We start from the raw sequence: 25156 nt of genomic DNA, 5'->3' as shown, positions 1-25156 counted from the left end.
TTATTAATGTTGTGTTTCCATCACAGAACATCCAAGATGCAATTCATGATACAGGGGCTTTGCCTTGTCGGGCTATTTCTGCACTGGGCCTGCAGGAGCTGCTCATTAGGAGGGTTTCAATCACCACCAGTGACCACTGAAGACTGCACAGAAAGACTCCATTCGTTCCCATCACACTGCAAATACACAGCCCATACAAACATTTGGGTTTTTTCAAGATCCACTGTGACTGCTGCCTAACAAAATCATCAGCATCACACTGAGCAAATTGGAAAAAATAAGAAGAAAGCCGAGTCCCAGTCAATGAGACCTGGGAGCAGAGATATCTATCTTGAATTACCCTTTCTGTGCTTCTGCCCATTACCTGAAGAAATGTGGGACATCTGGGAAGCAGGAATTGCAAATGCAATTCAGAGTCAGTTACCCTCTCAGCTGTGACAGATTTAGTTTGAGTTCTGCTTGTATTGCTCAATAATTTCTTTAGGGAAAGGTGTATCGCAGGAACAATTAATTGAAAAAATGGTAATTAATTGACATATACACCCCATCTCAGCAGTAGAAAATGTTTGTTCTTGGCACTAGAAGGAGACAAGTCTCCGCATCCCAAGTTGCTTTACAGCTCCATTAATCACCTGTGTTTGTTCCAATGGAGAATGTGCTTACTGCAAGTCCTTTGTCTCATGCCTGCATACATTTCCATGCCCTGACTCCTGCATAGCCTCCAGGAAACTCCTCAGTGCAGGCAAATTTCTTCACGAAGTTCACAGAGGCACTCAACCATGCTGCTTGGCCAGCTCCAGCAGTATCATCATGCAGCATAGTGATACTGCTTTATATGCATGTGTGTTTTTCAGATAACAGGGAATTAACCAGCTAAACAGAGTATGTAACCTATGGTGAACATTTCTCAACAAATGCCACCCTGGTGGAAGCTTACTGCTGGATTGCCATGCACCTGTTTCCAAGGTCACTCTTCTATTGGCCTGTTTCTGTATGCTGATGTCTTGTACCCACACATCAAAACAGGGCCTACCTGCCCTAGAGATGCACTGGGTTACTACAATTCAGCAGTGAATTCCCATTGGGAATCCCCCAAAAGATGTGAGGTACAACCTGTTGATCATACAGCCTCCCCTCCAAACACTCTCTCTGTCAGCTTCCTCCCTGAAACCTGCATTTCCCTCAAGATCTAGTATTGATTCCTCAGACTCAGCCCAGAGATTATAAATATCCCCAATCTCCTATGTTCCACTTAGCATTTTGTGAGAAAACCTGAGGAAATTCAGCAACACAGCTAGCTTCTACACAGCATCCTAAAACAGCTCCTTTAAAGCAAACAAACAAGAGCTCCCCAAACCCCAAGCCCTTTCTGAAATGCAGCTTCCCTCCATCTAATTGTGTCCCACTTCAGAAGTCCTTGCGGCAAGAATGGCAAACAGGCAGCTCAGGGGGTACCCTCATACTTTAGCTTTCTTGTGCATCTCCTTCAGACTTCACCCAGGAGACCTTTGAAACCCTCTTTTATCACCTCTTTAACATTGCAGAGTTGCTGGCAAGTTGCCAGTGCTCCTGGAAGAAAGGGTACTAGTTTGTATTCAGAGATAATGTAGTCAATGGAACAAAACCCATTATGCCATCCAGCAGCAGCAGCAATCCAAAAAGTCTTCACATTTGGGAGTATCAGGAGACACCACAGCTGAAAACCCCTTAGTGTATGCATTAGGGCTTGCCTGTCATCTTAGATTTTAGGGATTAGCCTCCAAGCAGATGCACAATTTCCTGTCCCTATTCCTGATCAGCAATCACTGATGAAATCTCTTTTGAATTTTTGCCAAGAGGAAAACAATAGGCTGCTTGAGAACTTCAGCTTGAGGTGTGAGTTATTGTGCTTCCTCTGCTTAGCCGGATCCTGTGAGAGGGCTGGGGGATCAGAATTCAGTGTATGTGCTGAGAAGAAAGATGCATATCTTCTTTTTCCTTGCATACTTTATTGTCCCACTGGGGAGGATGGAGCTATGGAGATACCACTGCAACTATCAGCTGAAGTTGAGAGATCAGTTCTGACAGCAGCACAGAGAATGTCATGAATGAATGCATCTTATGAATGCATCGACCCTGAAGTCACTAACTCACCTCAAAAATTTTGTTGTTCTCTTTAAGTGCCAGGTTTCATTCTGTTGGACATCAACAATTATATGATCCCACAAACTAGTCAGAGCTTGGGCTAGAAAATGTGTGTGGTATGAAGGTGCACCTGGAACATCAGGAAAAGGTTCTTCACCCAGAGGGTGGTCTGTCACTGGAATAAACTTCCCAGGGCACCAAGCCTGCCAGGATTCAGGGAGGGTCTGGATGATGCTCTCAGCCATGTGGTTTAGTTTTAGGTAGTACTGTGAGGAACAGGGAGGTGAGCTCTATGATCCTTATGGATCCCATCCAGCTTGAGACATCCTGTGATTCTATTATTCTCTATCAGGCAATCAATAAACAGGTTCTCCCCAGCAGTTTTAGAAGTAAGAGAACCTTAAAAAATGGCAAGAGGGTAAATGAAGTAATGAAACATAACATCTGTTTCTCTAATATTAGCTTTGTTTTTTGTGAGACTTGCCACAAAAATAAAGGCATGAAGGAAAACAGGTTGGTTACATCTAAGTAAAATTCTCTAAACTGAGAAAGATGAGGTTTTTTGAGAAATAGAAAATAAAGATGTTCCTTGCTTTGAGAATCCTGAAAGATGACACTACTATATAAACCAACTACAGACTATGAATATAATTTGTTATTATATTATTTCAGAAAACATGTTTGCTCATCCTCTTTTAACTGTAGCTGAAAAGGATTTTAAAAAATGCAATCAACACATATTTCATTGTACTTAAATGCTAGCAGAATAGCACATAATCCTCTCAGTTTTACTATCAATTTCTCATAGTTAGAACAAAAGTCTGAATTTGCAGCTGTCTGAAGGGACTGTTTGTTTTTGACACATACCTCTTTCTTAGTCAGCTGGTGCAAAATAGTCATCGTGGAAATCTGAAATTCATTGTGGAACAAGATATTGTACACTGCGGGGAATGTTCCGTGACTAACAAGGGATAATTTTTTAAATCTGAATTTATTTTCAAAATGAAGTGGCTTTTGACTTCTCATTTTAGGCTTGGGAATGAAGACTGTGTTGGAGAGTGTATCTCCTGTGTGTACTGCTTGAAACTGCAGAGATGCAACAGCTTGCCTGTGGAGATGGAAACCAAAGGTCAGTTTGCCTAATGTTGGGATGTGGGCCAGGCCTTCTCTGTGTTTTTCTCTCTCTCCCAATATCCCTCTTGTATCAGTGCCAGGAATTAGGATATTCATCTTCTCTAGGTAAACATCAGTTTATAAAACAGAGAATACAATTGCACAGAAGCAGCTATGATATGCCTTGGGATTAGTGAATGCCTCCTAATTGAGCCTCAGTGAAAGCGGCAGTTCTGGCATTATTTTTATTCACCTTGTGGAAAATTATTGGAGCATATTTCATATAATTAGGATCAAGAATGGATTTGGCATCACTTCCAGCAAATGCCCCTGAACACTAATCTGGTTTATTTGGCACCACTGATGAAGCTTCTCTTGTGGGGAATACAATGACAACAATTAACCTGGCAATACAGAACAGAAATGGGAAGTGGGAAATTGTCTTGTCTTTTATCCACATACAGGGTGAAGTGTGGCCTCGTTCAGCAACAAAGCAGTGCCTTGAATTTATTTTCTTCTTTTTTTTTTTTTTCTCCCATCTTGAGATGCCTTAAGGAATCTTCTATTTTTTTCCCCATCTGTCTGAAAAATCTACATTTTTCATGCTCTTCAAGAGGATCCCAACAAACAGACCTATTGAAAGTGTTTGTAGCTTGATGTGCTGGATAGAAATGGGTGTTGTTGAATGACCAAAAGTTTCTTTCTAGAATTAGTCCAATATTGACTTTCAACAGCTGCCAGCTCAGAGCAAGAAATCAATAGCAGGATTTGGGCAAGGTCTTTAGGTTACTGCACCAGGATGTACTCATGTACTTTTTATTTTTTTTTTTTTTTGATAATTGCATATGACCCATACATACTCCAGTTTTCAGCAAGTTCTGTTTGTTCCTTCTCAGTGAGTGTTCTGGCCAATTCAAAAAATCTCCTTTTTTTGTCTTCTTTATTCACTCGTTATGAATTCGGCACTGACAGTACATTTTAAGATTTCCAGGTCAGGTAAAATGACAATTCATCCATCTGTAGCTTTCTTTTCCTTTGATCTAGTCCTCAGGCTAGAGGCCACAGTGAGGCTTGGGAAAACTAGTTCTCCAAAGTTTGTTTTCAGGGAGAATGTTTGGAAGGAGAGACTTTCACTAGAAGCAGGACAAAGAGATTAGGTATTAACCTGGGATATTAAATACAGCAAAGCTTGAGAGACTTAGGGAGATTTACAGACACAGGGAAGCATGACAAAGAAGAGGAAGAGTAGAGTGATTTGCTTTAGCTGCTGAGCCAGCTGAGAAAGGGATGAGAAGAACTCTGAGGGCAGGAGTGAGAGAAGAGGATCCTGTGTACTCAGGGAACCTTAGACTTAACCCCAAAGAACACCATAAAGTAGTGACAAAATTTAAACAAGGAAATATATAGAGTTGCTTATTGGCATTATGCAGGGTTTGGTTTTCTTTTTTTTTTTTCCTTAGAGCAGTATATGTCTTTTGCCAGACATAAGACCTAAGAACACAATAAATTTCTTGCCCAGACTCATATTCCAGTCCCTGATCATGGCATTAGGAAACACCATCTGGGCAAGCATGCTCATTTTATTTAGGACTTGTCACAAAACCTGCCTGTTTCCTCTCTCCCTGGTGGCTGAAAAGGTGAGATGAGAACCCTGAAGCACTTGCAGATCTGGGGGTCAGGGCAGGAGCTTGCTTAAGCTGCTGAACAGCACAAGGAGGGCAGCTGTGGGGCTGGGACACACAATTTCTACAGAGTCCCAATTCTTTTAGTGGGAAGGCAGAGAGAGCCTATGGCCAAGCAGTGTGTGAGAGAGACTGAGGAACAGTGTAGTGCTGTTGTGTGCTTCTGTGCAGAGCACCTGAGGAACCTCCTGTAAGCTCAGTGTAGTGGGGCCAAGGTGTAAAACCCTGGTGAGAGCCATGCTAGTTGTTTACAATAAGCAGCTGGAGATCACAGGATTGTATTTCAGTCATATTTTAAAAAATCTTTACAAACACAACAGATTTGGGGAATGATGTCAGGTCTAGCCCCATCCTTTCTGAAATCCTGGAAAAATGGAGACTCACAGCCTGTCCTGATCATTAACACCCCCCTCCCCACAGCCCCCAAACAGCCTCAAGCAAACGCCAGAACTGAGAGCTCCTCACAGAAAGCGTCCTTCCATTATCCTGAGCTGCAATCTGTGCTCTATCCTCTTCTCTGACAGCAGAGAGGGGATGCAGTAAATCCTGTGCAAGCTGTTCACATCAAAACCAGCAGATGATCTTGTAAAATTGCTGCTCCTGGTAAAATACCTTGCTCAATAAGAGAGCAGCTGCATTCAGCTCCTGTGTTGACTGTAGATGTAGCCCAAAGATGGGAGAGTTGCAGCAATTTAGCTGTGAAGCAACAAGTAACTGACTTGCAATAGGCAAGGTCTAGTATGGTAAAAAACACACTGTAACAACATCCCAGCCAGACAAAAATGAGAAACTTCCTAGAAAATGCTGATTTGTGATGTGCAAGAGGAACCCAGCAGAGCCTCCATGTGCAGACCAAGGAATGGCAGGCACACATGTTCCATGAGAAGTGGAAATGACTATTTCTCCTGGGCAAATAACTCACTTTTGCCAGGTGTTAATTTTTGCCAAGCCATTTCATCGTGAACTCGGTCCTCCAGCAATTATCTGTGAGGTTTTCAACACCTCACCAGCCTTGTTGCCAGGTGAGCCAGAGAAAAGGGACTGGTTTATTGCCAACACAGCTGAACTTCCATGGCCTATTTTCCCTACTCTGTCCCTCACAAAAAATAATTTACAAAGCAGAGAGGGGCAAAGGGCAGGGCAAACACCACTGTACACAGGGGATCTGATCCTTGCTCTGGAAATGCCTGGTGTGGAAGGAATGGCAAATCTCTCAGGGCAGACCTGCCAGCTGCCACCATCATCAGGGGACTGAGCAGTGCCCTGCAGCTGTGGCTGGTCCCTGTCCCATGTTTGTTATGTGTGTCCCCTGGTTTTACTCATGCTTCTGCTCATGGAAAGTGATACACACCATAATGGGGCCCCAGACCTTACCCTATGCACTGGCTTACACCAGATATTTTGGCTCACTTTTCAGCAGTTTTTGTTTTAAATTTTATTTTTATGCACACATAGCCTTTAATTTCATTTTTAAATTTAGAGGTTCTTAAATTCACCCTTAACTCAAAAGTCTTGGATACCCACCATCTGGCACCTCAGTTTAAAAGCTCTGGCCTGAATGTTTTGTGTCCTCTCTTATGCCAGACGCTGCACAGCCCCCTAAACAGTGACAGATAATGAATGAATTTAATGTACTTCAATACGAAGTTTCATGAGCAGAAAATAGGATGTCACCCTTAACCATGAATTTTCTTCTCTCCTCTTCTAAAAACTTGTGTAATAATAATTATCACAGCTTAAATGTGTACTGTACTCTTTCACAGGGTTTGGACACAAATATATTTACCTCACACTACACCAGAATTAGCAATTTAGCAATGTTCCCTGTCAGCACAAAGAGAAGTGAAAGATAATAAATCATTGACTTGTAAACTGCATCCAAGAATCAATAAAATGTAAATGGCTGCAACACAGAATGTAGAAACACATTAAATATGAATGATAAGAAAGAGTAATAAGACTGGAAAACGATAAGGCTCTGTATTTCTTTACATGAGACAGAAGCTATGGAGAATGTTTCTGGACTGGTAAAAGGAGAGAAGTTCTTTTCAAACAAAATTGTATCTGACCATGTAACTCTGTCCACTACCCCTTAATGGAGATAGAATATATCATATGAGTGTCAACAAACTTTTACAAACTTTACACATCACTGATTACAAATGAAAATGTAATGCTGCCTACACATGTTCTGGCTCTTATCTCTCCTCTAGGGGAAAGCATTAAATCCTCAGCCTGCCATGGAAAATGTAGCGTTCAGACATCTGTGACCAGTATGTGTAAAGAAGAGAAGATAAGGTGCATATCAAGCCTACATCTGTGACAGGGGTCTCAGAGTCTCTAGAGATAGATGAATGAGCACATATGAAGACTGACTGAAAAATCTCCTAATTAAACCTTTGCTTTCCCCAGAAGCATTTGCTCTCTATGGAGAATTTTCTGTTTTGAAAGAAAAGCTCACTGAAAAGATTTTGGTCAATACCCTCGATATCCAGTGCTCACACACACACACACACACTCTCTTCTTTTAAGAAATAAATAACCTACTCTTGAGCAAAGATACTTTGTGTGCTTTAAAGGCTCCTGGAGAAAGTTCAGCCTGCTTGCCTACTGTGCAAGGCAAGAGGTAAGCTGTTAATGGTTGCAGGATGACACTGGATATTTGGGCTGTGAGACAGATTTGGATCTTTGAAGAATAACTGGTTCTTGAACAACAGGAGACAAATAAACCAGAACCAAGCCACAGGTAAGATGCTTGGATGAACAGTGGCCTGCCAGTCAGAGCTGGTCATTAGCCCACACTGGCAGTGTAGGTGAGATGAATAAGGTACAGCTTCAACTTCAAACTTCTAGGCAAGGCTCTTGAGTTTTACAGCCAGAATTACAACAGCTTTGTATGGTCAGCAATTAATCTTATTCCTTTAGAAATTTAGGAATAAAAAATGCAAATGCACCTTTCATGCGTTGATTACTTAGGGATGTATAAAACCATGAACAGTGGCAGGAACTGAATATCTCTTGGGTGCCTCTGAACACCACAGGAGGACACAGGCGAGGTTCCCTAGGAAACCAGAGATGCACTGCAAAGCATGTGCAAGTTTGGCCAGCTGACAGTCACCCAGTTGTGCTCTGAACATCACTGCTAGAAGGTGTCTGATTCAACTCTGGAGTGTAGTCGGAAGGACTAATTGTGGAAAGCCTAGAGGAGGTTGGGATAGATTTATTCCTGGTTGCATAAATATTCAGACCTCTAAAAGAAAGAAAAGGCTGATTGCTAGCTATCCAAAATGAGGGGGAGAGAACGGTGAATAACACCTTCAATTAATCTAAATATTGATCTTAGTCCCAGACTCTGCTGGACTGAATTCCACCTAAATCCTTGTGCCTACTGTGTTCTATTGGCTGGGACCCCAAAGGCTTCAGAATAATTATTCCAGAGATGTGAGTAAGGCTTAGATCCCAGAGCCGCCAGTGCTCAACACTAAGTACTCAGATTTATGTGGAATCTAGTCCTGGCAAAACTGGGATTTGGTGGGGATTCGATGTACCTCCAAGGTGCTTATGAGGGAAGGTGTCTGCACACCCAATGCTTGACCTCGCCTCTTCCAACTTCTAGACAAAATAACAATTTAGGGTTCTTGGGAAGTACAGTATAGCGCCTTCTCCTAAGCTTCATTCTCTTTCTGCATCCCAGCACTTCCAAACCCTCACTGGGTTTTCTCTGAAGAGAGAGTTAAGGCCATATGTACAGGTGACCCTCAGGGGGAATGTGAAGAGAAAAAGCAAAAAAACTTTTGCCCTCCTTGGCCAGATGATTCCTAATGCTTTGCAGATCTATCGTCTCTTACTACTAGAAGACCTTTTTACAAGGGCAGAACAGTGGAGTTTCTCATACTGCTGTGGAAGTCGTGACATGACAGAATTCCTTTCAGGTTGCATTTCTCTGACTCCCTTAATGCCTGTATCTACCAAAGGCTGGAAAGCAATCACAGAGATTTCCAAATCAGCGAGTCCTTCCCAATGATCTGTGGATCAAATACCCTTAATATCAGATATTTGAGGATTGGGATGTTTGGAGCGGAAAGGTCTGCCACACATGAACATTCTTACAAAGCTTTCCATGCATTGAAGGAGCACTGCTGTTCCCCAGCTCCCCTGCCCTGGTGTGAGCCAGAGCAGACAGGTGTGGCTGTAACTCCAGCACGAGTAATAAATACATTTAGCAGCTAGATTAGCATAATTGCTTGCCTAGTCAGCTAGCATGCAAAGTGCACAAACAAGTATCATAACAGTTTTATTACATGTACATGCTTGCATTTCCTTGAGACGTGATAAAACAAACAGATCAGTAATTTTAGAACAAGCAGTCAAAAAACCTAAAAAATACAATGAGTAATTTAAAACAAATGTTAAGAAAATTGTGCCTTTCATAAATACTCTCCAAGCTCTGCCCCAGTTATACTGTATCAATGTGAATTATATGATGACAAAATGTATTGCTGGTCACAAAAACTTACATTTAGATAGTTTTTGTTCCATTATGAAATATGTTTTGTTTTGTTTCATTATGAAATGTACTTCACTGCAGTCATTTATACTCTTCAGTGTGAAAGGTATGATTCGATCTGGAAATATTTTGAATGGGTGATTGCTTGAGAAATGCTCCCACCCTTTTCTTTGTTCAAACAACAGATAAGGAATGTGCCTCTTATTTCTCAAGTAGAATATTTAGTTCTTGCTGATAATATTGCACAGTGCCTTTTGAAGAACTTGAATATCAGTGATTAAAAACTGTTCTAAATACATTTCTAACAACCCACTATAATTTCACCAGTGTTACATGGGCTAGCTAACAAGTTTGCTAGTCAAAACAAATAAGCTAAAACATCTTTGGGGTTACACTAAGATGCACTCAGCTGTTAAATGAAGTAAAATCAGCTGTTGGAGTTTGTTCCTTTTACAAATGGCCTATTGTGTGTGTTTCAGGGAACAGTGGGAGCAGTGAGCAAGACATGAATGGAGTAGTCTGTCAAATCCTCTGTTTGATTTATAATAATGGGGTTGCATTGACATGAGAATAAAATACAGCAAAGCATATGTTCACTGTGAGTAATACAGACTCATTTATATATTACAGGAGTATTAAATAAATAGTCTTGATGATTTTCTAAAATAGTCCTACAGTGAATGTGGTTATAATGCCATGGGACAAATTCTGATTCACAGGCAGTGATCAAACAGACAGAAAAAATATTAACCCTGGGTTTTCTTTCTCCTTCTGTTGCCAGTCCTTAGACTGGTAGAGGGAGTTGAAACAGCATATATTTTCCTGTTGTGGGTCTAAAGAAAAGCTAATCCTGGTCTTCCTCTTGAACAGAGAACAAGAATAACAGTGGCTTCATGACATAACTTGCTCAGTTTCAGTCCTCAAAGAATCTGGTCGCTTAAATTCTCAGTCAGATGTAGGCAGGAAAGGACTGGGTAGGACTTCAAGAGAACATTGACACAGTGTCAGAGATGTCAGTGACAAATCCAACTCAGCTATAAAACAGTTACTGTGGGAACCCTGAGAAATACATGCATCTATCATGAAGACTGGCAACGCTTCCACATGAATGTTCTAATTAGGAATCATGACATTTTATTTCTTTTTTTAATACCCTAGTTGTAAATGGACAACAAATGTTATTTACCAGTGATTGAGCAAGAGAATGTCATTGTTTAAACATGGAAATGGAATTTCAAGTTCTGCATTTAATTATGTTTGGGGTTGCTTTTCATTTGGAGCTAGACCTGAAGATTTTTAAAAATGTGGTCCAATATTGTTTCTCTTTGTAAAATGGGAAGAATGTTAATGAACACATCCAAGCTGCCTTTAACAGCATGAAAATTGTCTAAAACACAGTAAATCTCCTACTTGTTCAAATAATCATGCATTGTATGAGCATGGTTATTTTGTGTTGTGGTTCTAACCACTACATTATGTGACAGTTCTTACAAACCAGAAGTTTCTGAAGTCTCATTTCTATTCCTTTTCTTTCCTATTTTTCAGTGAAAATGGCTCTTTATTTATCTCTCCCAGAGACTCAATTTGTGCACCTATTCAGTGTCAGAAGCAAAGTCATCATAAGAAAACGGTTTGGTTTTTTTTTTTCATTTCCAGCCTGAATTGAGAAGTTCTAAACATTTGCCAGAAACTTTGTAAATCAGATATCTGATAAATTAAACACACAGCATTCTTCTCAGACCACCTAGAGAAAAGGAAGACTAAGAAGAAAAAGGAAGACTGAGCAAAAGTTAAAAAAAACCACAAGGAAAATAGAAGGACTGTTTGCTGAGCTCTAAGGCACGGGCCAAAGTGAAGCTGAGGTGTAGGTGGATACAATTTCTCCAGCTCTGGTAGCAAAGCCCAGGCCAAGGCTGGAGCTGTGAATTCTTCGGGAATGTAGAGCTTCAGTCTGCTAAACCTGGAAAGCTGCTCTGCCCTTCAGTCTTCATTCCAGGGTGTGAGTTTAACCACACAGCTTGAACCATTGGCCTTTACTGTGCTGGCAGAGGTCATTCTGACTACACTTGTTGAGTGCTGAGAGCAGATGTGTAAGTATTCAGTACAGCATACATCAGAATTTAAAAAATAAATCAAACAAAACCCCCTAACTCCAAACCCTTTGTTGACATGAATTTTTGAAATGTTTCATTTCAAAATAAAAGTGTTGTACTTGTGAAAATGGCAACACTATCCTTTTAGATGAACATCAGTTATTCCAAAGAAACACATTTTGCTGTGTAAAACATTATTACTGCTGTTCCATGACTACAATTGCCCTCAAAGGTGCAACTCAAGCTTTCCTTCCAAGAAATTTCTTATTTTTAAGTCCATGGCATTACATGGTTGTACAGGTCTTCAGCTACAAGTCTCCACATTGCATCTTGCTATTTCCTACTCTGCACTGGCTGCAATTAAGTGTAAATCAGGGGTACGTACTACTAAGGACCCTTCTGTAGGCAATGTGTGTTTGAACATTGCTGAAAGTAAGCAACAATTATAATAGTGCAAAAAGCTTTTAAATATTTGCTTTTTAGGACATGATGGTCCTGTTTCATCCATTAAAGAGGCAGGGTGGAATATAGGTCATATCCTAGCCATTAGCACTTACGCTTCAGTAGCAAACAACTGGGGTTAAGTAATCTGTCACATGATCAGAATTCTAATTTTGATTTTAATGCAATAATTGTGTGCTTTTTCCCTGTAGCAGCACACATATGGCTGCTTTTCTACACTTTCTACTACATTTAGGGTATTCAAGCCCATACTTCCCAGAGAATTTGAAAGAATTCTTTCTGCCATTCATACCTGTCCTTCCTCATCCCAGGTCAATGCTGCTTTCTTTATTATTCTACCCTGGCAAGGTGATAAGGGGTTTTGGGAATCCAGTTCAGACAAAGTCTTCCCCAGCCAGTGTGACACCTGCACAAGGAAACCTGGCACTGTGTCCCACACAAAAGCCTCCCAACCTTTCCCAGAACAGAGAAGGACAGGGAGTACTCCTGAGTTAGGCTCCTGACTACTATAAAGAAACATGTTGGCACTAAGGGATTTTTTTTCTACAACTGACTCACTTTTTCCTATGCTGGCTCTTCTAGAAGAGTTACTAGGAATCCCTAAATAACTTGGGCTGAGCCCAAAACCATAAGTGAAAAAGTATGCAAGGCACCAGCCCTAGAACCACTCCTAACTTTACTATGTTTAATTAGTTTATCACTTAGAACACTAATGCCATGCCCACAGACTTTCTGCCTCTACCTTTCCTTCCAGAGTGACACATTTTTATCCTTTCAGAATGAGGCATTATGAATCCATGTCATACCTTATTTCATTCATCATTTCTATGCCTGATGTTCTTTTAATGTCCTGTTCCTTCCTGAGTGAAGCAGGAGCTTCTGAACTGTGTCATCAGCTCACCAGAACAAGATGTGGGACAAAGGTATCATAGGAAGGGCAAAGTTTCTGCACTGCCTCTGTGCTAGTCAGGACCCACAGAGGCTGCATGCTGGGTCTCAGTCTGATATTTTTGCCCTCCTTGCCTAAGTCAACTTGGGCCACATCCCAGTTTTCCTGTCAGTCCAAGGGTCCCCTGTATCCCTGTCCCTGCTATGTGTGTCACCAAGTGGGATTAGTTGCTTTGACTAAGAAGCAAATGAGGAGTTAGGGGATACAAAATGTGCTTCCTTCACAGCAGGCAGCAACTCTAACTGTCCTTGGCACCAGTGGGAAACACTTCTCTCCACCCATGGCAGGAAGCACACACCTTCTTCCTCCACAGCACTAGAGCACCCATGGCCTTGCTTTGTGTTTCCTCCTCTGTAGTACAGGCTGTGTGTGGGTGTTTGTGCCTCTTTCTTCCTAGGAGAAGGAGGGAGAAACCTTTAGGAAAGGCCTGCAGCAGCATTGTAGAGCAACTACATGGTGGTGGAAAAGCACAGTACTCCAGATGCAGTCTGAGTGCCAAATAGAGGACGGTAATTGCTTCCCCCCTTCTCCTGGCTGTGCTCCAGCTGACACAGCCCAGAGTGCTGTTAGCCTTCATCGCTGGCTGGGGCTTACCCCAGCTGTCCCCCAGGACTCCAGGCCCTTCCCTGCAGAGCTGTACCCTGCACAGAGTCAGTCTGTCCCAGATACTGTTTGTCCTGCTTGAATTTCATGAGGTTCTTGTCATACCATTCCTTCAGCCTGAGTCCCTCTGAGTGGCAGCTCTACCCTAGACCATATTGGCTCTCCCACTAATTTGCTGTCATCCACAAACCTGATGAAAGGGCACTCTGTCACTGCCTCTAGGCATTCCTACAGACATTAAACAGGTCAGGTCCCAGGATAGATCCCTACAGTACTTGACTTCTTACTGGTCTCCAGAGAGAGTACAGCCCTTTAACTGCTGGCCTCTGTGTCCTATCATCCGGTATTTTACCCATGTGGTTGTCCATCTATCTAGCCCACAATGTGTTAATTTGGATACAAGACAGTAGACGGTGCCAAAAGCATTGCAAAAGTCAAGGTACACAACATCCTCTGCTCCTCCTCATCTACAAATCCGGTCATTTTGCTACAGAAGGCAATTGGATTGGTGAGAAACACTGGCTGTTCCAAATCACCTCCTCCTTCCTGTGTTCAGAAAAGTGTTCCAAGAGGACATGGATTTCCACATGGACTGCAGTGAGGCTGATCAGCTAACAGTTTTCCTTTGGAGTTTTTTCAAGAATCATTGGAGAGCACTCCAATGGTTGTGGAGACCCCAGTCTCCACTGTCAAAGACAAAAGCGCAGTCTTGCAGTGAAACCAGACAGCTCCCTCAACAGCGCAGATACAGCTCTGTTGATCCCATGAATGTTTATGGGTCAAATCCTCCCATGCAATCCCTGAATTGATCCTCACCCATTGCTGGCAGCTCTCCCCCATGAATTCTAAGCACAGAGATCTTGGAGACCTTGACGATATGCCTGAGGCAACAGTGGCTCTGAGTGCCACAACCTCATCTGTTTCCATTGCCAGATCACTTCCCCCACTCAGGAAGAAAACCATTCCTGTTTTCAGTCTTTTACTCTTGGAGTTGTGGCAGAAGCTCTTCTTGTTGCCTTTGAGATCGTTTGCAAATCTTAAATACAGCTTTGACCTCAGAAAAGGCTTGATTTCTTTGGATATTTCCAGCAGTTTCTGCATCAGCCCAGAAACTTGAGTTAGCTCCCCTGATCATGGAAATGTACGCATCTGAATGTCCTCCATAAGCTGCAGTATAAATTGTACTCTTCTATATCTGTCCAAAGGCAGCTGCTTTGTTCTGCTTTGTCAGGGAAACTGTTAATAATTTAATAATGAAAGGGAACTAATGAGGCCTATGGATTTGAGCCTCATGCTCCGATTATCCAGTATCTAATGAAGTGTGAATTTTGACTGAAGCTTTTTCCACCCTGAGGGGAAAAAGCCACTCTCATCCATGCGGATTCTCCTGTGACTAATGAAGGGTGAGCTCACACTGCAGCTTTTGCTATAGAGGGAATACAGGTAAGGCTACTGTTTGCTGCACAGGCCTAGTTTCACGACACTTATGAAAACATGTAATTCTGGAAATATCTACCCCTTTAATTCAGATTTGACCAGTGGGTTTGGGAATTACTAGGGAGAATGGACATACTCACAAAGGCTGGTCCAAGGTCATTATTCAAGCCTCAAGCATTTTGACACATCCCAACATTTTCTTGCACTACTTTGCATTTCAAACACATTGCATTGGAAAGGTGCAAAATAATTTACATTGAGTATTAGTCTAATTTTGGAGAGAGGTGAACCGTAATGATTCATCTTTTAGAGAACATATCCCTTCTCAAATCCTGTAGACCAACAATCTCACATGTGTGTATACACTCCAGACTTTTGACAGACGGCTTACACTTTCTGTGTCTTATCTGAAACTAGGTTATTTCTAATGTCAGCCAGTAGGTATTCTGTAAAAACCAATATTATCTACCATTTTCTTGCTGTAGTAGATTATGGATTGGATTTAGCAAGGAGGAATGTCGTCTGGTCTGATCTGGATGCATGTCTGCCATGAGCAATCCCTCAGACAGATGCATGAGGCTGTTGCTGTCACCTTCCCTAGACAAATACATTCAGGCTGATGACTGACAGGGGAGGTGTGTTTTGCTGTGGCACAGCTATCATGCATTAGCTGTCCTGTTTTATAGCTGACGTGGGCACCGAGGCACGGCACTTTTATTGCAGGGCAAACCAGGCGGGGCCAACCAAAAGCAGCAGCACAGGGCCAACCTCCCCCAGCAACCTCGCTGCAGCTCATGTGATTTTGCAGGCAGGTAGCTAGCACATTAATTATGTTTTCACTGCAAAAAAACCCTCACAAAATCAAAACAAGGCCCCGTGCCACTGAAGACAAAGCCCAGTGTAAGTGACTGTATATGTGACAGGAGATTTACATTACCTTGTCGGGGGGATGGTATTGGTCTCAGAAGTGTCTGATGTGATCTAGTGTAAACAGTGATAAAGCTGCCTGAAAACAGGCAATTCCATCCCACTACAGACTGCCAGACTCCTGCCAGTCCCTGCTGTCTCCACTTGAGCACAGCGTGTATTCTTGACCCTCTTCTTGGTCTCACACATACTCATCTACAAAGACTCATCCCATTGAGCAAAAGAGCTGTTGTGTTGCACAAGTGACCCTAACTACAGTATCTCAGAATAGCTATGTTACAGGTGAGAATTTTCTTTTTTCTTCCCTGTAAATGTATACTTTTCCACCCACCTGCTCTCCCACATAAGCAAACATACAGAAAAGTTGAGTACACCTGAGTGCAATATCCTGTGTGGCAGTGCAATAGATGATAATGTGATTTCTAGCTGATATAAAAAAGTCCTTTATGCCAAAATATTTTGCTAAGACTTAGTGGCACTGAACCGAATCATCATTTGGCCTTTGTGAGATGTGCCTTCTTCAACATGCCAATGAAAAACAGCTGGAAATACATAATTATTATTAACTAGAGACGGAATCTAGATTTAAGTTTTACAACACAATAAGCACGAGGCATCACCTGAGCACAGCAGGCTCAGAAATCCAAGTGGTGTGTATCACACACGTGTGCAAACTCAGACTTGAGAAATCAGTGATAATCAGGCAGACACAGGTGGTGGGCTGGTTATTGCAATCTCCTACATCAAATCCATCTCATAAATTCAGCAATCAGTTGTGTTTCATTGGGGCCTGAATGGTGCACGAGTGGAGAATCAAGCCTGATTGGAGACCATGGAGTGGTCTAAATTATGACCAAATAATGAAATTCTCATTCTTGTAGGAGGCAGTGCTCAGACTAAATATATCCTGTAACCTTCATGTATTTTTACTTTATTTCCCTTTTGAAACCTTAAAAATACAGAATCATTATGTTCTTTTTATCACAGATGATCACACTATTTCAGTTTAGTTATTTCCTGAACTGTATTGTCTGGCTTAGTGTATTCACAAAGACTGGTTTCAAGCTAAGAAATTCCAGGTTAATTCAATAGCCTCTACTGTACATAAGCTATTAACAAAAGAATGATATCTAAATTTTGTAAAAGCATGGGGGAAAATGAACAGCATTTCTCAAAGATTTTCTTAAAATTAGGCTTAGCTATATAACGAGGTTTTGTATTCTCTCTCCATAATTCTTAATTGGCTATTTCTATTTGGAAAAAAAAATCACCAGGGCACTTTTCAAAGTGACACTTTCAAGTCTTTTGATTCCCTGGCTATTCGAAGATTTTCCTCCCTTGATCTTCAGAGCAAACTCTTGCTTTATTTCAGATGCTCCGAGCAACTGCTTTGCTCATCCCTTCTTAGCACCTACTTAGCCCAAACACTCGAGGTGTTTCCCTCGCCTTCACTACCCGAACAGCATACATGTACAGGGTACATGTGCAGGGAAACTGCTCTGCCAGGTGTATATGTGCAGGGAAACTCTGCTCTGCCAGGTGTATATGTGCAGGGAAACTCTGGAGCCCCTGCCAGGCTTGTTTCTTGCCCTGTTTTCTCCCACTGCCTTCCGCACCATCCTTTCCCCGCACTCTGTTTCCAGATGACCCCCACCATCCATTGCACTCCCAGCCTGCCCACCACAGGGGAATCCAACAGCAGCGTGCCTCGATGCCCTCACACCATCGCTGCCCAGGGCACCAGGGGCACCAAGGCCTGCTCGGGGAGGTGATGGAGTCACCATTCCCGGAGGTGTTTGAGGACAAACTGGACGTGGCACTCAGCGCCATGGTCCGGTTAACACGGTGGTGTTCGGTCACGGGTCGGACTGGATGATCTCAGAAGTTTATCCCAATTTAATTGGTTCTGTGATTGGTGTAGTCTAATTTATACTCTATTATTTCTACCCAGAAATCACAGGCCTGGCCCTTTCATAACTTTAAGCAGCCCTCCAGCCCAGCGTCCCCTCCAGAGGGACAGGGCGCCGTCAACTCGCCGCAACGCAGGTGGCGGACGCACGGGCTTCTTCACCCTCTACCTCCGACCTTCAGCGCTCCGCCCTCCGCTCTTTTTCCCATGTCTAAGGGGAACTGCTCAGGACCTCCTTGAAACCCAGGACGGACCGAACCGGGCGGTCCCGCTCCCCTCAGACCCCCCCATCCGCTGCCCGGCCCCGCCGCCGCCATTGGCCCCCGCCGCGGCTGCGCTCGGCGCGCGGCCTCCCCTCCCGTCCCCTCCCGCCGAGCGGCGCAGGCGCGGCTGCGCGCGGGCGAGCGTTGGCCCCGCCCCGCCCCTCGCGGCCCCGCGCGAGCCGCGGCCGTTGTTGTCAGTCGCGGCTCGGAGGCGCAGCGGGAGCGGCCGCAGCGCCGGGTCCCGTCCGAGCGCAGCGCGGGCGAGGGGCGCCACCCGCCGCAGCCCCGCCGGCCTTCCCCGCTGGGCTCTTGGACGCTCTCCGTCTCCTCCTCTATCCCTCCTTCCCTCCCCGCCGAGCTCCCCGTCCCCGCCGCCGCTCCCGAGGGCAGTCGCAGCGGGCGCTGCCCATGCAGGGGGCGGCGCGGGGCGCGGCGCCCCGAGGAGACGCCGTCGCTGCCGCCGCTGCGGGCAGTAAGTTGCCGGCGGGGTTGGGTCGCGTTCGGCTCGGGCTGGGCCGGTGGGGTGTGGTGGGTTCCTTCCTCCCCCTCCCGGAGCCGGCCGAGCCCAATGGCGGCCTCGGCCCGGGGGGAGGAGGAGGCGGTGAGGGGACGTTTCCCGGCCGCCACCGAAGGTCGGTGTGTCGGTGCCGGCGGGGCTGGAGGGGAGGGCTCGGGGAAGGGAGGGAAGAAGCGGTTGTTTCTGCGGGCACGGCGCGCTCCCAGGATGCGGGTGTTCATGCGGGATCGGCGGGTCCCGGAATGCGGGTGTTCCTGCGGGGACGATGGGCTCCCCGGACGCGGCTGTTGCTGCGGGGACAGCGGGCTCCCGGGATGCAGGTGTTCGGCAGGGACGGCGGGCGGCCGGGAGCCTGCCGTGCCCCCGGCGCGGCTCAGTGTCCGTGCGGCACGGCCCCGTGTGACCGCGGTGACACCGGCCCCGCGCGTGTGACCGCGGTGACACCGGCCCCTCCGCCACTCCCCCGCTGCTGCTGCTGCCCGCGCCGGCCCCGCCGCGTGTGCTCTGCTGCCGGGAAGGGGAAAATAAAATAAACAAGCCAGGCGAGAGCCTCGGGTCCGGCCGCGGGTGCGTTTTAGGGGAATGACGGTGCATCTCGCCCCTCGGAATCCGGTGCGTAGCCAACAGGTTTGCCTTGGTCTCCTCGTGCCCAGGGCTGGAGCGTGCCCCTCCTGACAGAGGCTGGAAGTATCCCTCGTTCTTTGTCAGTACGTGCCGTGCTGCGGTCAGCGCACTTACTACGTTCGATTCACTGCCTAGAGATTAGTATAGAAATTGGTAGAATAACTAGCAAGGTCCTGCACAGAGGTCTTTGTGCTTATTATCAGGTGAGTTTTGCACCCAGGTGCTTAAATTAGTGGAAGATGATTTTTAAAAATAGTTGATGTGCCGTCGTGGTAATAGTTGAAGGGCGGATACATGTGGTTGGTTTTATTTGTTTTGGTTTGGGTTTGTTTTTTTTTTTTCTAGTAAGTAGGGTTTTACTCAGTAGACTGAGTAAAGTGTTGGAGATCATCCACTAGGGCAAAACCCCCTGTACTGGCCAGAGGATGGTTGGTGACAAAAGTGACCTATTTTCAGCTTGGATATTTTTATTGGTAGGAGATGCTAGTATACCTGTGAAGGAGAACCCTTTATACGGGATACACGCTTTGGATTTTTGCTTATTCATAGATCGTTTCTTCTTGATCATCTCACTTCCAAGAGCTTGTTGTGAGCAGATGAGGGCAAAGCAGTCGTTTCTTTGGTGGTACCATTACAGTTCCTGGAGCAGCTGAAGCGTATTGTATGATTTTCAGCCATCTAGCATGAATGAAGTGCATGCAAATATGCTTACGCCTGCCCTCTGTAGTGCAGTCGCTACTTAGTCATATCTGCTGCTTTTCTGGAGTTGTTTATTATGGATATATTTGGATCTTCAGGCTCTGGGGAAGGACCAGTTTAACGAATCTCTGCAAAGTGAAATCTATATAGAAGTGTTTACTAACAAATGTTTATTGTGTTGCAGTTAAGCTTTTTTTTAAGGCATGCACCATTAGGAACTGAGTTAAGGAATCCTGGGACTTTTTTGGCAGATATATCACAGAAAGTGGGAAATTGGCTTGTGGGTGTTTTTGTACTATTGCTGATCCTTCAAAGGAATCTGAAACAAATAAGAACTAACAATTCTTAAGAATAAGATCTGCACCAAACAGTGCAGTCAAATTTTACCTTGTGAAACATGTCAAAATGTTTACTTAGACTAATGTCTGCCCCTTTGACTTCTAGTGCATACAATATCCAGATTAGAGGACTTAATAATAAAAACTAAGGGGGAGAAAGTCCAGTCTTGTCTCTTAATTTTCCTGAATATCCTAAATGATGAAAAAAGTGGTAGAATGATGACATATTTTTTTCAAGTGATAGGAAAGGGAAGCTAACCTGACTGCTGGAGCTTTGCCTGGTAGGCAGGGTAGCATCTAAGACAGCACATTCATCTGGCTCTTTTAAGAGCATCTTTATGATCCACACTTGAGGCTTTCATCAAAAACAGGGAAAAGGGAGAATTGCATCTTAAATGTACTTACTGTGTTATGGTTTTTGTTGTCATTTTACCCAACCAAGAAGCAGGAAAGTACAGTTTGAGCACGGGGCACCCTACAGGTTACTGGTGTTCCTTGAATCATTGTGCTATGAGAACTGATACTGCCATGTGGTGTGGGTGGTTGCACTGTAATAAATAGTCTGCTTTCTGATTATTTTAAAGAAATATCATGCTAAGGGTGTGCATGCTAATATGCTACAGCAGATATTCTTTTACTTGCAGCAGTCATCTTGTGCACTGTTCTGGCCAGCCTGGTCCCTTCTAACTGCCTTTGAATCATACTTGAATAATTCTTTTGCAGTCTACACCTTCAGTGTATCATTGTCCCTTTTATCCCACTGGCAACTGTAATGCCAAAGTAGCACCTTTGTCTTACTTGGCCTGCCTTGCTTTCAAGGACACAGTATCCTGGTGCAGCTACGTTTTTTCCTCACAATGTGTCTCTTGTGAAATAATGTATTTCCTTTTCTGGATTCTCAAAATTTCACTGAAATGCCGTAGCTGTGAAACTTATTGGTGAACATCTGCCCAATCCTACTTAATTGTGTTTATAATTGTGTCTTAAAATAAGAAACCAATGAAATGTGGTTCAGATCAGGGATATAGAGCTGAGCTGCAGTTTATGATGAATATAGTAATATTAAATTCTGTAAGCTCTTAACTTTAGTAGCCGCTGAGGTTCTGCCCATCTTCTGTGTCACGTTATTTTCAAGCACTTAACTGGAATGCTACAGCTGCTATAATAATGTAAAGTACCTGTTGTTTTAATACACATAACAGTATTATGTAAGAGCTTAAGAGGATTTGAAAAAAAAACGTATATTCCCTTACAACTCTAGGATAACTCACCCTGGCGGAGTTCTAGTACACATAAGTTGATTGAGTCACCAATGTTAAGAACTTAATGAGAAATAATTATACTTGCAAAGTATAAAACAGTGCATGTTCACTTTCTGAAAAGCTGAATCCCTCTGTTACAGTGATCTTCTACAATTGTGCTGGGACACAAATGTTACACTGTATTTGACAGCCTGTTTTCTTTTCTTTCTTTATGTATCACTGTTGGTTTTTCTGCAGCAGAAAGTTGCAGAAAAAGGAGTTACTGACTACTATCTAGTTACTGACTGGACTTTACTTGAGAAATGATGGCCTAGGCTTTATTATAATCTTAGTTCATGTTGAAGCATGGCAGATTTCAGGTATCTGGCTGTTCCTGACTAATTTGGGATGCTATAAATGAGAATAAGCTATTGAAACTGAGTAACTGTTGGTTGGAGTCAACATATTTGTCAAGATTTAAGCAGTTTGTATCCTAGATGGAAAACACCAGTCTCATAGTGGCAACTTAAGTGGCAAAATTCAGTACTTGAATTTTGTGTTACCAGATTTATTGCTAATCAAACAAAACTATATGATATTTGACCTTGAAGATATTAAGAAATTTAATAGCAATTATTGTTGTTTGTAACAGGTACTAAGGGTATGCACACATACTTGCATCTGAACATTTGTGTTTGAGATGGCGTGTGATGCTTTCACCTCCCTTGATATGGGAAGAAAATCATGTTTGTGGTTCTGAATTTACACAACAAAGATGTAGGTGTTAAAACAGGGCTAACATTGAAATGTTATGCCACACTGATTAATGGCAGAATGTTTAGAGCTCATCTTAATGGTCTTAGCTGCACTGCCTGGCGTGACAAAATTATGTGGTAATGTTAATAAATAGACATTGGAAAAAGGTGAAACAATTCTGAGAGTTCATGAACATGGAGTAGATGAAGCAGCTTCTCTAAAGGAGTTTAGTTTGGTGGAGAAATCGAGTTACCTGCTTTCTGCAAAGTTTCTGCAGTAAGTTTCATAGATATAAAGATTTAGCATGCTGTCTAAAAGATAGTGATACTGTCACGAATCATCTGCTATGCAAAATATTTCTTCATCAGTTCACGTTCCTAGCTATTTTGGGGGAAGAATAAAGAAGAAAAAAAAGAAAATATGATGGGATTTAGAATATTAAAAATCTTCAAAAATCTACTCAGATACTGTTTATCAAGCTTGGAAAAGTATAATTCTGGGCTAGGGCATCCAACTACCATGAGTTATCTCTGTTGCATATACAATTGTTGACAGAAATACCAGATCTGGATTGCTTAAATGTATGAATGTCTGTAACTAAGAAATCCGTACAAATTTTAGGTAGTTGATGAAAATTTTTTCTGTTAGTGGGAACTGCAAAACATGAGATTATCAGCTGAAACTAGTTTTTCTATATGTTATGACATCACAGGGTCTGAACAAAGTTTTATAACTGATTTACAGATACAGAAAGAAAGTACTAGCACATATCACAAAACTTGGAATAAGTACTTTTAAAAGACATTGTCACATACTACTATGCAGAAGATAATTTATGGCTATTCAGGAAGATCTGGTATTTATCTATACAGTAATGCTTCAGGAGCAGCTTCAGAGCTTAAGTGCTGTATTGCTGAAGCCTCTGGTATGTAAACAGGGTAATGTCTCTCTTGCTTTTTTTCTTTAAAAATGAAAGGCCACAGGCTTTCCTTTGAGAGAAGGCATAAGAGGAAAACAGATACAACATGAGATTAATTGCTTTTGGAGCTGTGGCGTGTGTGAGGACTTTAAATGGTGTAAAGCTATTGCTGAGTTCTTAAATCTGTAGGGCAACTAGTATTTGTCTTGTGTAATACCTCCTCTTAGAAATGGAAAGTACCTTGTGAACTGCAGCAAATTATCAGCAAGGTTGTGAAAGTACTTTGGGCTTTTAACATATTTCACAATTGGAACCAGTGCCAGTAACTACCAGTGATGGGTTTGTCAGTGGCTCATAGTTCCATCAGTCTTAGTGCCTCTGTCCTCTTAATAACTTTGGGTCTAGTGTAAAATCATCATCTCGCTGTTACTGCTACTCTCTTACTATTGCTTTGGAGTCTACGTCAGCGTAGCCTCTGTTTTTTCTCATTCACCTGCTTGGAAAGAAAAAGGAAATAAACATTCTTGACTTTTAAAGGGGAGGCCTTGAAGGACCAATTCAGATCCAGTGGCTTCTTTAAGTTGTCTGTATGGAGGGTGATTCTCACATAGATACCAACTATTAAGTGGAGTTTCTACAACACAGTTCTCAAATTTTAGTTTGCTTTTTGCTAGTGTTCTGAAGATCACTTACCACAGCTTAACTGCATGAAAGAGGAAAGCTTATATTGTCTGTGGTTGATGTTACTGCGCTAGTCTTAAGAAAAGAGATGGTAGACAGCAATCTGTAGATCTGAAAGTTTGGGAATTCCTTATCTAAGAAATAAATGTGTTTTTTAATTGATGATATCCAGAATCCTGCATTGTATCTTTTACATTTTCTTTTTCTCATGCATTTGATCTACTTCAAAGTGTCCTGCTCTTAGGTCATGCAGGCTCTCATCGTTTTCTGTTACGAAATTCTGCTTGTAACTTTTTTCTTCTCAAATCTATAATAGTGCTGCCCTTCCCATCCGCCAACATTTTGTTGGCCCAGGAGCAATGTTTTACCAAGTTTATTGACCTGCCAAATATTTCTGCTGCTGGCTGTTTACTGAATAATGGACCTTAGATTTGAAGAATTCTTGTTGGCATTTTGCTTTTACTTCAATACTAAGAAGAGTTAAGTCTAGACATCAGTAGCTCTAATGCCTGCAATACATTCTAAAATGGTGAAACACATTTCATTAGGGATTTCCCAAATGTTTAGAATGGCAAAACTTCATCAGCAATTGATGCCTCTTGTATCTTTTCAGAGCAAAATTCTACAGACTGTTTAAAACTCGGGAGTACAGTTAGGTTTTGCAGGTTAATTCTTCTTTTTATGCTTGTAACACAGCATTACTTGATAACTCTTCATCATGATCTTCATCATTTTAGAGGTAGTCAGTGCTGAATAGTAGAGAGAGTAGAGAGATTTCCTGATATATCTTGACATGTCAGTAACACAGTATGGGCTGGACATGGACCCTGATGCTTAACAGGAAAATTAAAGAAGTGCATGTACACCTTGAAAAAATCTCCTGTAGTGTTTTATCACGGAATTTACTGGGAGCAGGAGAGTTTATAGGGTTTGTCATCAGTGGAAGGGAAGATATGTCTGTATGCTGTGGTGCAGTCACTTGAAGTAGAAAATAAAGCTTTAGAGGCCATTGCATATATACCGGCTGAGTTGTAACACTGCTGCCTCTGTGAATTGTTTTCCTCTGCCCCCCAAAAACGCTGCATGTACAAAATGTTTGGCTGTAGGGTGAATGTAGATTGCCATGGTTTCTTTGAGTACCTTTGAGTGGTAGTTGTGAAGGCCATAGGAAGGTGGAGGAAGAAAGGCTTTGCTGGATCATGACACCTGTATGCAAACAAAGGAGAATACGCTTTCCTGGGATACTGACTCCCACATTGAGTCTTGAATACTCAAGAAATACTGGGTACTAGGAGCTTCAGAAGTCTGAAAT

The 25156-nt window shown here is 42.9% G+C and overlaps 1 protein-coding gene across 1 annotated transcript in view; it reads left to right on the top strand.

Moving 5' to 3' along the window:
* Positions 1-18477: 18477 nt before the first annotated feature.
* The window catches only part of SNRK (SNF related kinase), a 39754-nt gene continuing 33075 nt past the window's right edge, over positions 18478-25156 (top strand). The window contains exon 1 of the mRNA XM_063155376.1: positions 18478-18541. The gene's annotated coding sequence lies outside the window, so the exon portion shown is untranslated. The remainder of the gene's footprint in view (positions 18542-25156) is intronic.

Source organism: Melospiza melodia, chromosome 1 (assembly GCF_035770615.1).
Source record: "Melospiza melodia melodia isolate bMelMel2 chromosome 1, bMelMel2.pri, whole genome shotgun sequence".
NCBI lineage: Eukaryota > Metazoa > Chordata > Aves > Passeriformes > Passerellidae > Melospiza > Melospiza melodia.
The sequence above is the reverse complement of the archived record's forward strand: the minus strand, read 5'-3'. Positions and strand labels throughout refer to the sequence as shown.